General features: G+C 47.9%; 1 protein-coding gene across 10 annotated transcripts in view; it reads left to right on the top strand.

Moving 5' to 3' along the window:
* Positions 1-11,305, top strand: part of ZNF536 (zinc finger protein 536) — a 485,174-nt gene that overhangs the window by 149,126 nt on the left and 324,743 nt on the right. For 2 of the 10 annotated variants that reach the window (XM_037728304.1, XM_037728306.1), the window contains exon 1: positions 5,910-6,151. The exons of 7 other annotated variants lie outside the window; for them this stretch is intronic. The gene's annotated coding sequence lies outside the window, so the exon portion shown is untranslated. Of the gene's footprint in view, positions 1-5,909; positions 6,152-11,305 lie in introns of those variants that run through there. One more of the 10 variants, XM_017499882.2, reaches the window with a different exon arrangement.

The following is an 11,305-nucleotide window of genomic DNA, read 5'->3' as shown; positions in this document are numbered from 1 at the left end:
CTCCCTCCCTCCCTCCCTCCTTCCCTCCCTCCTTCCCTTCCTCCTACCCTCCCTCCCTTCTTTCCTTCTCTCTCTCTCTAGATCTATCATCTTATCTGTCAATCTGTGTACGTATTTAGCATCTCTCTATATACAGATAGATCTATTTACCTTTCTTCCTGTCTAGGTCTATCCATCCATCCGTCCCTTATTTTCCCTTTCCCCTGCCTCTCTTCTCTCTTCCATCCTACCTGATGAGCCAGGTACTGTTTTTTGCCCTGGGAATGTAGCAGAGAACAAAACGCCACAGTCCCTGCCCTCTTGTAGCTGACATTTCAGTTGGAGGAGTCAGGCAATAAATATACAAATACTGTTATCTAGGAAGAATCCAGAACCCCATCTGTTAGGGGAAATGCCACACCAAGTGTTCAAACAGAGGGATCCGAAGCTGAGGGATGGAGGGCTGGCTGAGACTGGGTGATAAGGCAAGGCCCTCTGGGGAGGGGACGCTGAGTCCCACCAGGATGTCAGTGCCTGGACAGAGGACACAGCAGGTGTAAAGGCCCTGAGGTGGCGACAGCCTGGATGAGTTTGAGGAGCAGAAAGAACATGTAATAAAAGGATGACACTTACTTGGTTTTGGCTTCGACACGGGTCAGTTTTTCCACTTCTCATTTGCGAGAAGCAATGGCCCTTTTCCATGGAAGAAAGTCTGACCCCTCACCTCTGAAAGCCCCTCTGCCACATCCCTTCTGCTGGGGTGCGTGGGACGGGATGCTCTGTGCTGTTCTCTTGCAGGGCTGGAGGGCGGGAGAGGAGTGTGCTGTGCTGAGGCCACCGCTGACATGCTAATATTTCATTTTAATCTTGAGTGCCAGGTTACTTCCTGAATGAAGTGTCTCAGGCAAGGCTCTAACTTACATGAAATGAAAGAGTTTAATGCTAATTACACATCATCTGAGTACTGAAGTCATATTTATTGATGATCTAAAAACACCATTGAGGTGGATGGACTGGGGATCTGTCTTGGCTGGAAATGCACCCAGAGTTCCTTTAGACTCCTTTGCAATTCACACTTGCACACCGCCACCACGGCAAAGCCCAGGACACGTGGATGTGGAGTGCGGGGAGCTGGAGTGATCCCTTTGGCTTTCTCTATCAGGTGGATAGATCAGAGCCTTCAACGTGCATTTGATTCAGAAGGTCTGGGGTGGAGCCTGAGCTGCTCACCTTTAACCAGCCCCCGGGAAGTGCTGGGGATGCTGGTCCCATGGCAGCAGCACCGTGAGACATACGAGTCTGGAATAGCTGAGGGGTGAGCACGCTCCGATCTTGGCTCCTGGCCTCACAGAGCACAGGGAATGACACGAGCAGAGACTTGCACTTCAGTCTCTTGCTTACCACCTCGATCTCCCCCTTCTCCTTTTCCTCCTTCCTGTGCCCCAGTCCTTCCTCCTGCACTCTCCCGTGTCAGCTTTGCTGTGGGCTCTCCAAGGTTCAGCACAGCGTTTTCTCACACTTGCTAAAGTATCCATGGCAGGGCTGGACCACCATCTTCCACCCTGTGCCTTGGTTCTGGTTGTCTGAGCCTCATGCCTGGTCTTCCCACTTAGACTTTAGGCCAGGCAAGGGCAGAGCCTCCGTCCCTCCCTCCTACTCCTGTTCCTCCAGGGTTCCCAGATTCTTCTTGTGATGACAAGGAGGAAGCATATACTTCCCCATCTTCTGCAAGGAGACAGGGGGGCAGAGCTGGCTGCGGCAGCCATGTCTCGATGGAGCCTGGTGGGCTGGGGCCCGGAACACAGGTCGGTTCTTCCAGTCCGCCCTCCAGTTTCTCCTTAGTGTATCTTCTTTTGACCATGTCTTTCCTTTCCTTTCATCAGCAATCTGTGAATGGTGCAGACTAGGGCTGAAAACTCTACCAAATCCTCTCCCTCCAACCGTCTACACAGAAACCTACCTCGCTTTCCTTTGCTCTTTGCAACCGGAGCCACTTACAAGCTCTTTGGCAGCCCCGAGGACGTCCCATTAACGTCCCTGCAAGGGCAACAGCATTTCCATTGTGGTGGAGGTTGTGACCCACCTGGAGAAGGCACCCTGGTTGCTGCCCATGGGGAATATGGGTTTAATGTTGCTAGAGCTTTGGATTTTTCAAGCAAAAGCAGGAATCTCTATTTTTACATGAAACTCAACAAGTTGATGACCTTTACGTATCTTTTCTTAAATCGCCACGTGAGCCACACAAGTTATGAGTTGGTGGAATTCAACAAGTGGACTTCAAGGTGTGTCCTCTGGTACAAACCAATTGTAGGGAGGATTCCTTGGATTCTACAGGGAGAAGCTCTCCGGGTCCCGGGGAAGGGACTGGTGGAGGCTGGGTCCTCAGCAGCTCCCCTTGTTCGGTGAAGGAGCGTCACATGGCAAGGGCTTTGAGGACTCAGGAGTCATTTTGCAAGTGTAGACCCTGAAGTGGCTCTCAGGCCTGAGGAAAACTCATTCTTCATACCAGCTTGTCTGTAGCCCACCTATAATTAGCATCTGAAATTTCTAAATGAACTGCCTGATCCAATAAATTTAGCAAACTTGTTGCGAAGTGTTACCAAATCCTCTCCCTCCAACTGTCCACGCAGACGCTGCACTACCTTGCTTGCCTTTGCTCTTTGGAACTGAGGCGCGTATGTGCGCTGTCTGGCAGCCACGCAGACATCCCATTTATGTGATCTATAATGAGTTTATTAGTGTTTCACTGCCGTGTTGCTATTAAGTTTTATCAGTTTCAGCTTCAAGAGCACAAGGTTGAATTTTCAATAGAGTTTTCGCAAAGTTTAAGTGGGATTAAGATGGTTAAAAATATGTCCAAATGGTGGAAACATGTATTTGGTTTGATGATACTATTTCTGCCCACTCAAGGATTTTGATCTCTTATTTATAAATGTAACACTTTTCTGAAAACCAGAATGGTAGCGCAGGGCTCGGATTTTCTTTTTGCAAATGAAACATGAATGCATTAAATGTAGAGGATCACACTGAAGCTGTGTCAATTAAGACTGACCCGTCTGCGATAGTGCAGCTCTGGGTACGGCTGTCATTGTCCCGGGGTGTGGTTCTGGCTGGCTCTTGCTTTGATCTGGCAAATAAATGTTATCAAGGAGAAGACAACATTCTTCCACAGATTGCAGAGGGACAAATGATGACATTATTTCCTCCCTGTTCCATAAGAAAAGCAGGTTCTCCTCTGAAAATATGTGCGTGCATAATTAAATATTATTTACTTGGGTCTGTTCTGTAATTCTTGAACAATTTTTTTTTTTTAAGGAGGAAACCAATTCATGAGTTTCTTCAGTGGCTGCAATTAGAATAAAGTGGTTCCACTTTTAGGTTAAGAGAAAAAAAAACAGTAATAGTCTGAGCTGCTATTATGGAAAGTTTATTATTATTGGTACATAAGCTAGCTGGGGGTTTAAGCACAGAGCAGTTGGATAATTTAGCTAACTCCTGGATCCAATTAAACAAAATCTATGTTGTGTCCACAGTGGGGGGATGGCCATCGCTGAGAAAGCACTCTAACGTGGATGGTGACACACCTGTGGCATTCTCTTGGTTATACGCAGTTTGGGATGCAGAATGCTCTAAATCCTCTCATTACTGCCTTAGAGAAGGCAGACACTTCAAGCAGTTCCCCATTTATCTGAGATTACCAGTTAAACTCATTAAAAAGCAACTATGGCTTGTTCACTCGATTGGCTGTTGGGAAGATTTCCGTGCTCTTTAGCAATGGCGACAGCGTGGCTTTGATTAGTGGAGTGCTATACTTTCTAGGGGAGACCTTTTCTAACTGAATTTATGACTCTGGTTGAATGGCGTCTGTGCTGGGGTATTACGTATTTCCCCAACTGTTGTACCTGATGTCAATAAAGGTGCATTTAGGGAAATCTGAACTAAAACCCGAGGGTGTTTTTGTTCTTTGGGGAAGCAATGCACCATAAACATTTTGAGCTCGAGCCAACAGCCCCCTCCGACCATGACTGCAAATGACTGTGGTATGTATGGATTGCTGGTGGAACACTATGTGAGGAAACCTGTGTTTTATAGAATGTCACTTTTATGCACAATCCAGGCAAAAGAGAGGGAAGAAAAACTAATTTAGACAGCAGACAGTATTCTCTGGAATGAAGATTATGACAAAAAATGTTCTAAAAATCAAGCTCTAAATATGGCTTTTTATTTAATCATTATTACATCAATCATCAATATCAATACTCAACAGCAAGCTGATAACATAGCCAGTAGGTGAAACAGCTATTAAAAAGTGTAAAAAAATGATTAATCAGGTACGAGGGGGTATTAATGCCCTCCAATTATTAAATGATAAGTACGTATTTTTGAAAGTGTTTGTTTTTAATAATCAACTGTAATATTAGTTTGCAAAAACGTAATTGCTTCTTAATTTTGCATTTTAGCTTCTTTGTGCCGGGTACAAAGGTAGTATATTTCTGTAGTTATTGTTTGCAGCACTCCGTGTAAAAAATCACGTTCATTTCAAGAAGCTGTTATGGTATTGATTGTGGTAAAGACTTCCATTAACTGACCAATCTAAATCTCATAAGTGATGTCAGGATAGTTATGCATTTGCTTGGTTCAAGTATTCAGCCATTATGTTAGAATGCAGGCAGTGTCTGAATATGGCTGTTAAATTATTTCTAAATACCGAACCAGAACAGCTTAACAGTTCTGCAGTTTGAGACTGACACAAAAATGACAATCTGCCACCTCTTTGTTTTTTAAATATTAACGCTGTATTGGGATAGTATTTTTGGAGTAAAAACCTGTGGCACGAGAGGATAAGTGACATAAACAAAGGCAGCTGGGCTTCATGAAATAATGGAACAATAAGGCCCTTGCAGCCGCTCTCATCACTCCAGTATGTTAATTAGCATTCTGTTGTGGCCGCAACACTGAAAACATGTAATCTGTATTGGTGTACAGTACAGCTGTGAACACACATTCTTTTTTGTGAGTCCCTGGAGTTAGCCTTGCCATTGGCATATGCGTTTGGGCCAAAAGTCAAGCCATCACCACTAAAATAGCACACCATAGCAGCAAAATGTCATTTGTCTTTTCTTGTTTTTTTTTTTTTTTTTTTTTTTTTTTTTTTTTTTTTTTTTTTTTTTTTTTTTCTCTCCCCTCAATGCCACATGCTATCCAGTGATGTAATCTAGTATCACTGCATCTGCCTCCCTGCTCTATTTTTGCAGGAGGATATCTGGATATCTGTAGGGGAAAGGAGGGGGGCATTGCCGGCCAGCAGGAAGATGGAAAAGGCAGTGGCCCCAAAGGGTCAAATTTCAAATTAGAAAATCAATTATTTCTCTTTGCATTATTTGTTTAAATGCATATGTAAAGAATATATATATATATACATATATGTATGTGTGTATATATGTATATATAAACAGAGAATATATATATATATGCATTGAAGAATCTATGCATTTAATATCTGCCACCTTTTTGCATAGATTCTTCTTTAAGTGCCATGGAACTACAACCTGCTTCTTGTTTTCCTAGGGTGACAGAGGGGCAGTTAATTCCAGCACCAAGGCTTGGAGGAAATGAGACCTCAGATAAAAAAGTCAGAGTAAACTTTACCCTTATTTATCATTTCTATTTAGAACAGGGTTGGCAGTCTTTCATGCATGTCCTTAGGATGGGATTGGCTCTTCCCATTTCTGAGCTGACACCACTGAGGCTGAGGCATGGTCCAGAGATGCACCCTAATTGCAGGGCCTTTCTGGCCTCTGTCTGCAGAGAGAGAGTGAAAACAATCAGTCACTTTGAGGGAAAGGGGTTAGAGCCAGTGAGCAGAGGCAGTTAGTGGCTGGGAGCAGTGACTCCAGCTTCAGAGGCAGGAGTCAGAAAGGCCTCTCTTGTGTGATTTTGCTGCTCACACGTGGCCTGCTGGGAGCCACCCCTGGTACTGCCGGGACAGGGCCCTGGGATCTTGCTGAGGCCAGCTTTGGAACAGGGGAGGCATGAATCTGGAGAAGAGAGTTTCCACGTTGTCGTCATAGGAACTGGACTCAAGTGACTAAAACCTTGCCTGGACTTTTACCTGATGAAGTTTGGCTTGAAAAGTGAAAATGCTTCCATTTCCGTTTTCCCTGTTCACAAGGTAATTCGGCTTTCTTTGTGTGTGGCTGTGTGAGTGTGCACAAGTGCGTGTCCGTGCAGTCTCCCCAGCATCGAACGCTCACACACATGCACACACCCACACATAAACACACACATACTCATGCATGTACACACCCTTTTGCAAAATAATTTTTGAATCAAATATTCTAGCCCTTAAAAATTATTATAATTTCGAAAGGGACCATCTGATGGTCAAAACTTTTCCTATATTTCCTACATTAATTCTCTCCATTACCCGCCCCCCCGCAATCTAATCTGACTGTCCCAGATTTGAAAACAAAGCAAGAACACCCACCAAACAAACAAAACAACCTGCCTCTGAAGTAACTTTCAAACTCCCTGGGCAAAGCTTCTTCTTGTCTCTTTTTGAAACATGAGCATGAATTCTGAGCTCCAGATTTTGCTTTTCATCTGTCTCCAACCTGACTGAAAAATTACCCCACCACACAAAGAAAACTCCTCATCGAGATCACCCTGCTGATCCAATTGGGTTCTGCTTTTAGAGTTTAGAGTAATCAAATTGTCTGGCAATTTGGTGACAAGCTTGAATGTCTACCTGGGAGCAGATTAGGTTAAAGGTTAATAGCACTTGCGCTTTTTTTGGTTTGGTTTTTTCCTTTTTTCTTTTTTTAAACTCCAGCAGAACAGAACTCTTCCCCACTGGCCAGGCCCTGCATCCCTTGCTAAGCCCCGAGGTCTTCTGAGAGATCTCAGTTGGTGCCTTTCCCCTCACTTGCCCCTGTGAGGTAAGGCAGGACTGACACTGAGATTTTAGTTCTGTTGTTCTTTTTTTTTTTTTTTTTTTCCTGGAAATTCACACCCCCTACTCCTTGGTTAATGGCTCTTTAAATATTGAAATGCCTGGAAAAACAAAACAAAATAAAAGAAAACGCAGCCTGTCAAAGAAATAAGAACAACAACAACAAAAATGTTGGTATCTTTTAGAATTTGTCTTCCTAGTGGTAAAAGTATATAATTAATAGGAGAATTTTCCTCCAGATGTGGCTATACTATAATAGAGCCTTATAAATGCTACAGAAAGAAAAATTGCTTGGAACGAAGGCGTCCTCAATGAGAGCACACCTGGGTCTGACAAAGATTGCATTTAGGGACTGCTGTGCTATCACATCGCAGAGAAAGACCAAGTCTCTGGGAGCAGCTGGAGAGAAAGCCCCGGCAAATCTGCATGCAAATAGCAGCACATTGTTAACTTAATCAGATGCCGAGGAAAGATGTGCCAGAATTCCAGGATGATCTACACACACGGAGGAGGAGCGGCCTGAGCTGCTGTGGGCGCCGGGGCCAGGGTGGGCCTCCGTAAGGTGCAGGCGGCCGGGCCCCAGCCCCAGGGCCCCAGCCTACCCGCCGCCTGCCTGTTTGCCGGGCCTGCAGTCAATTCACCACGCAATGCCCGATTCGCTCTTTGCAAAGATAGAAAAGATAGAGCGTATTTCAATGGGATGGAAGCTTGATTTTATTTTTTAATGGTGATATGGGCATTATTTTGCCTCATTCCATAACTCCAATTAAATAATATTTCTGCTTAAATATCTGGGTGCATGAAGATAAGAAATATTGCTCTGGAGTGTATAAAGAGATTTTTTTTTTTCAATAAAAAAGTAGCTTTCTATAGATTGAAGTGCTGGGTATAAATTGCACCTTAAGAAGAAGTGGAAGACACCTGTTATTTCTATTTTAGATTAATATTAATGGAAATATATGTATCTTAAATCTCCATCTTTTAGTCTAGCACCATAAAAAATATAAAGTAATACTATTTAATCACCCACAGCTTAATAGTGCCTTAGTTGTTTACTGCTATTGCACTAATTGCTCTGTACTAATGTGTTTTTCTGTGATATCCAGTAGTGCTAAGAGAACAGAGATCCATAACCAATTAAATATAGTGTTTTTTATGTTAAAAATATATCTGGTGAGGCTAGAAAAGGAATAGGAACCGCCCTGAAGAAAGGCGCCTTGGCACCGCCTGGGTGCCCACCAGAAGGTGCCCGGATTGTCTCTTTTGCGCAAAGACAAAGGGGGTAAAATTTTTTGGCAAGAAAACAAACCCAAGGAAAACACAACAAACTGAATGTTTCCTGTTTTTTTTTCTTTTGTTTTTTTTTTTTTTTTCCTTTTCCCTCCTGTAACTTCTCGGACCATCTCTGCCCTCTCCCCTCCAGAGAGGGCGAGTTTCATCCTGGAGGGAGGCCGGAGAGCTGCAAGGCCCCCCAACCGGCGCCCGGGCGGGTTGCGAGCCCCCGCGGGTCGGGCCCGGGGAGCCGAGGCTGGCCCCCCGCCCGGGCCGGGGCGCCCGCCGCCTGCGAGCCGGAAGAGCGCCCCATTCACGCGCAGGCAGCCCTGGCAGAGGGTTAATTGAGGATCATTGTTGTTGGTTCCAGGAGGAGCAAAGCGCCTGGAGATCGGGCGCGCGGGCGCGGCTCTGGGAGGGGGGAAGGTGAGGGGAAATGGGACATAATGGCATTAATAATCATTACCAAAGACGGTGGGAGTAACAAAGGAATGCGTCTCGGAGACGCCGCCTAGCCCCGGGGTGTTTTCCCAGCACGGTCTCGTTGCAGGAACGCGAACCTGGCCTCCGAGCTGCCCGCCGCCTGCGTTCGTTGGCGCGGCGCCCGGCGGTGGTGCGACCCAGAGGCCCGGCGCTGCCCCCGCCGGCCTGCGCCTGCCAGCCGGCCCTGCCCGCGCCCGGGCCCGCGAGCGGCCGCACTTCACCTTACGGAGGGGAGATAATGAGATCAATTAGAGGCGCCGTCACCGCGCCGGAGACAGCTGCCGCAGCATAGTAATCACCGGCGGGCTGGGCGCGCGGGGGCTCCCCGCTACCTGCGCGCCGGCCGCTCCCACCACGCGGCACCGACCCGGGCGCGCCCCCGGCCCGCGCCCCACAGACACACCGTGCACCCTGCACCCTCCTTGCACCTCTGCCGGGGAGCTCACCCCTTCCACCTGCACAGTGCGCTGCGACCCGGGATGTGGGAGGTCCTGGGACTTGGGGTGTGAGTGCCTGTGCGGGAGGGGGTGTCCGCGTGTGTGCGTGTGGACATGAGTGTGCATGGCGTGTGCCTGGGGACAGGGGAGCGCAGGCTGGGATGTGCCGGCATGGCACGCGTGTGGACCCGAGTGTGTTTGTGTTTGCCCCTCGCGTGCCTGTGTGTCTGTGTTTGAGTGCTTACGGGAATGTGGGTGGTGAGTACCTGTATGTGGGTGCTAGCTGCACTTGTATGTGCATGTGTGTGTAAGCACATGTGTGTACATGTGTGCTTTAGTGATATGTGTAGATGCGCATTAATGTGACTGTGTGTGCTCATGTGCCTGTGCATGTGTGTTTGAGGTTTGTGTGCCTGTGTAGCGTCTATGAGGTCTGTGTGTATGACTGCATGGGTAGTGAGTGTGAGTAATGAGTGTGAGTGGGTGCGTGTGCATAAGCCTGTGTATGTGTCTTTATGTGAGTGTATGCCCATGTGTGTGCCTGATGTCTTGAGGGCAGGGAAGGATGCTGTAGCCCCCTCTCCTTCAGCCCCTTGGGCTCTATGGGTGCTGAGGTTTCTTTGCCAGGCAGTTGTCCCTGAGGAGGCTTCCAGTGCCAGATCTCTCTGGTCCACGCCTTGGTGTCCCTCTCCCCATTCCCCGTACACGCCTTTGTTGAGGGTGATGGTGGTGGTGGCTCTTGACCTCCATCTGTGTCTTTGCCTTGGTGGATTTGTCTTTGCTGGCTGGCCCTGTTCCACCCCACAGAGGGCGATGATGTCTCTGACCTGAGCATGGAGGTGCCTTGCCATTTGCTCCACCCTAGTCCCCTGCCTCCCACTACTTATATCAGATAATGAGGCTGACGACAGCCACCAGGGCCCTTGCAGACCCAGGGTGGCATGGCACCATGTCAGTTTCACACATATTGTCAGCAAACACTGGATACTCTGCGCTGGGCATTCAAGATGCTTTTGGCTCCCAAAAGCGGCTGGGCAGGGCGTCTGCTCACTTTCAGAAACAGAATGGGCAAGTGTCTGGGGAAGAGCAGGAAGGAGCTGTGGTGGGAGGGAGCTCTGGTGGGAGTGTCAGTGAGCCCAGGACCTTTGCACAGCTTGTTTCCTGCCTGGAGGCACTTTTTTCCAGTGACTCTCAGCTCCACAGTTGGTTCCTTCTTCAGCGCATCTCCCCGACACTCCACCCACCTGGTGTTCCCATTCAGTCACTGATGTTATCCAGTTGACTCCCTTGATTGCCACCTGGCTCTCCCATTAAAGCACATTCACTTCCCCCCCAACTGCCCCCCCCCCCCCCCCGCGCCAGGCCAGGACCTTACCTTTGAGCTCACTGCTGTGCCCAGCTTCTGGCATCATTCTGAGCACACAGGGGGTACAGGGTGGATGCCCAACAGGTGTTTGCAGGCCTCTGCTACCTGGCTGCCCTGTGGGCTCACAGTCCCTTGAGGGAGGCTGGCTCCAATGCTGGGCTAGGGGCAGGGCCATCCTGACATGGGGAGCAGGATGGAGGGGATGGAGCTTCTCTATCATCCAGAGACCCGACGTGGCCTGACACTGGGGCAAAGATGTGAAGGAGAAGGGATGCGGACAACTGACTCCAAACTCACCCACTAGACTGAAGGCCCCATGAGGGCAGGAGCCTGGCTCAGGTCCTTTGGAAAGCTAGCAGCCCCGTCCCCCTGGTCTCAGAGCCTCGGGATGTGGTGGGAGTCCTCGATGTATCCTGTGTGGGCTTCGCTCATGGAACTTCGCTCATTGTGTTACGGGACCCTACCACTTACCCAAGTTAGCCTTTGCGTCAGGGGTTTCCATGCTGTAGTCATTTCCATGGTTGGCAGAAAGGTGTTACAGGAAAGCGATCCCGATCCAGACCCTGAGAGAGGGTTCCTGGCACTCACGCAAGAAAGAATTCAGGGCGAGTCCGCAGTTTGAAGCAAAAGCAGGTTTATTAAGAAATGAAGGTGGTGAAAGTACAGCTACCCCATAGACAGGGTAGGGAGTTCTGGAAAGTAAGAAAAGGAACGTGTCCACCCAAGGTCCAATGCTTGTATAGAGAGGATAAAGAGGATCATGGGGAGATGTGCTCTGCTACAAGGGTTTGTGATAAGGGATTAATTTTCTTAATG

The sequence above is a fragment of the Cebus imitator genome, unplaced genomic scaffold (genome assembly GCF_001604975.1).
Source record: "Cebus imitator isolate Cc_AM_T3 unplaced genomic scaffold, Cebus_imitator-1.0 Scaffold261, whole genome shotgun sequence".
NCBI classification, from domain to species: Eukaryota; Metazoa; Chordata; class Mammalia; order Primates; family Cebidae; genus Cebus; species Cebus imitator.
The sequence above is the reverse complement of the archived record's forward strand: the minus strand, read 5'-3'. Positions and strand labels throughout refer to the sequence as shown.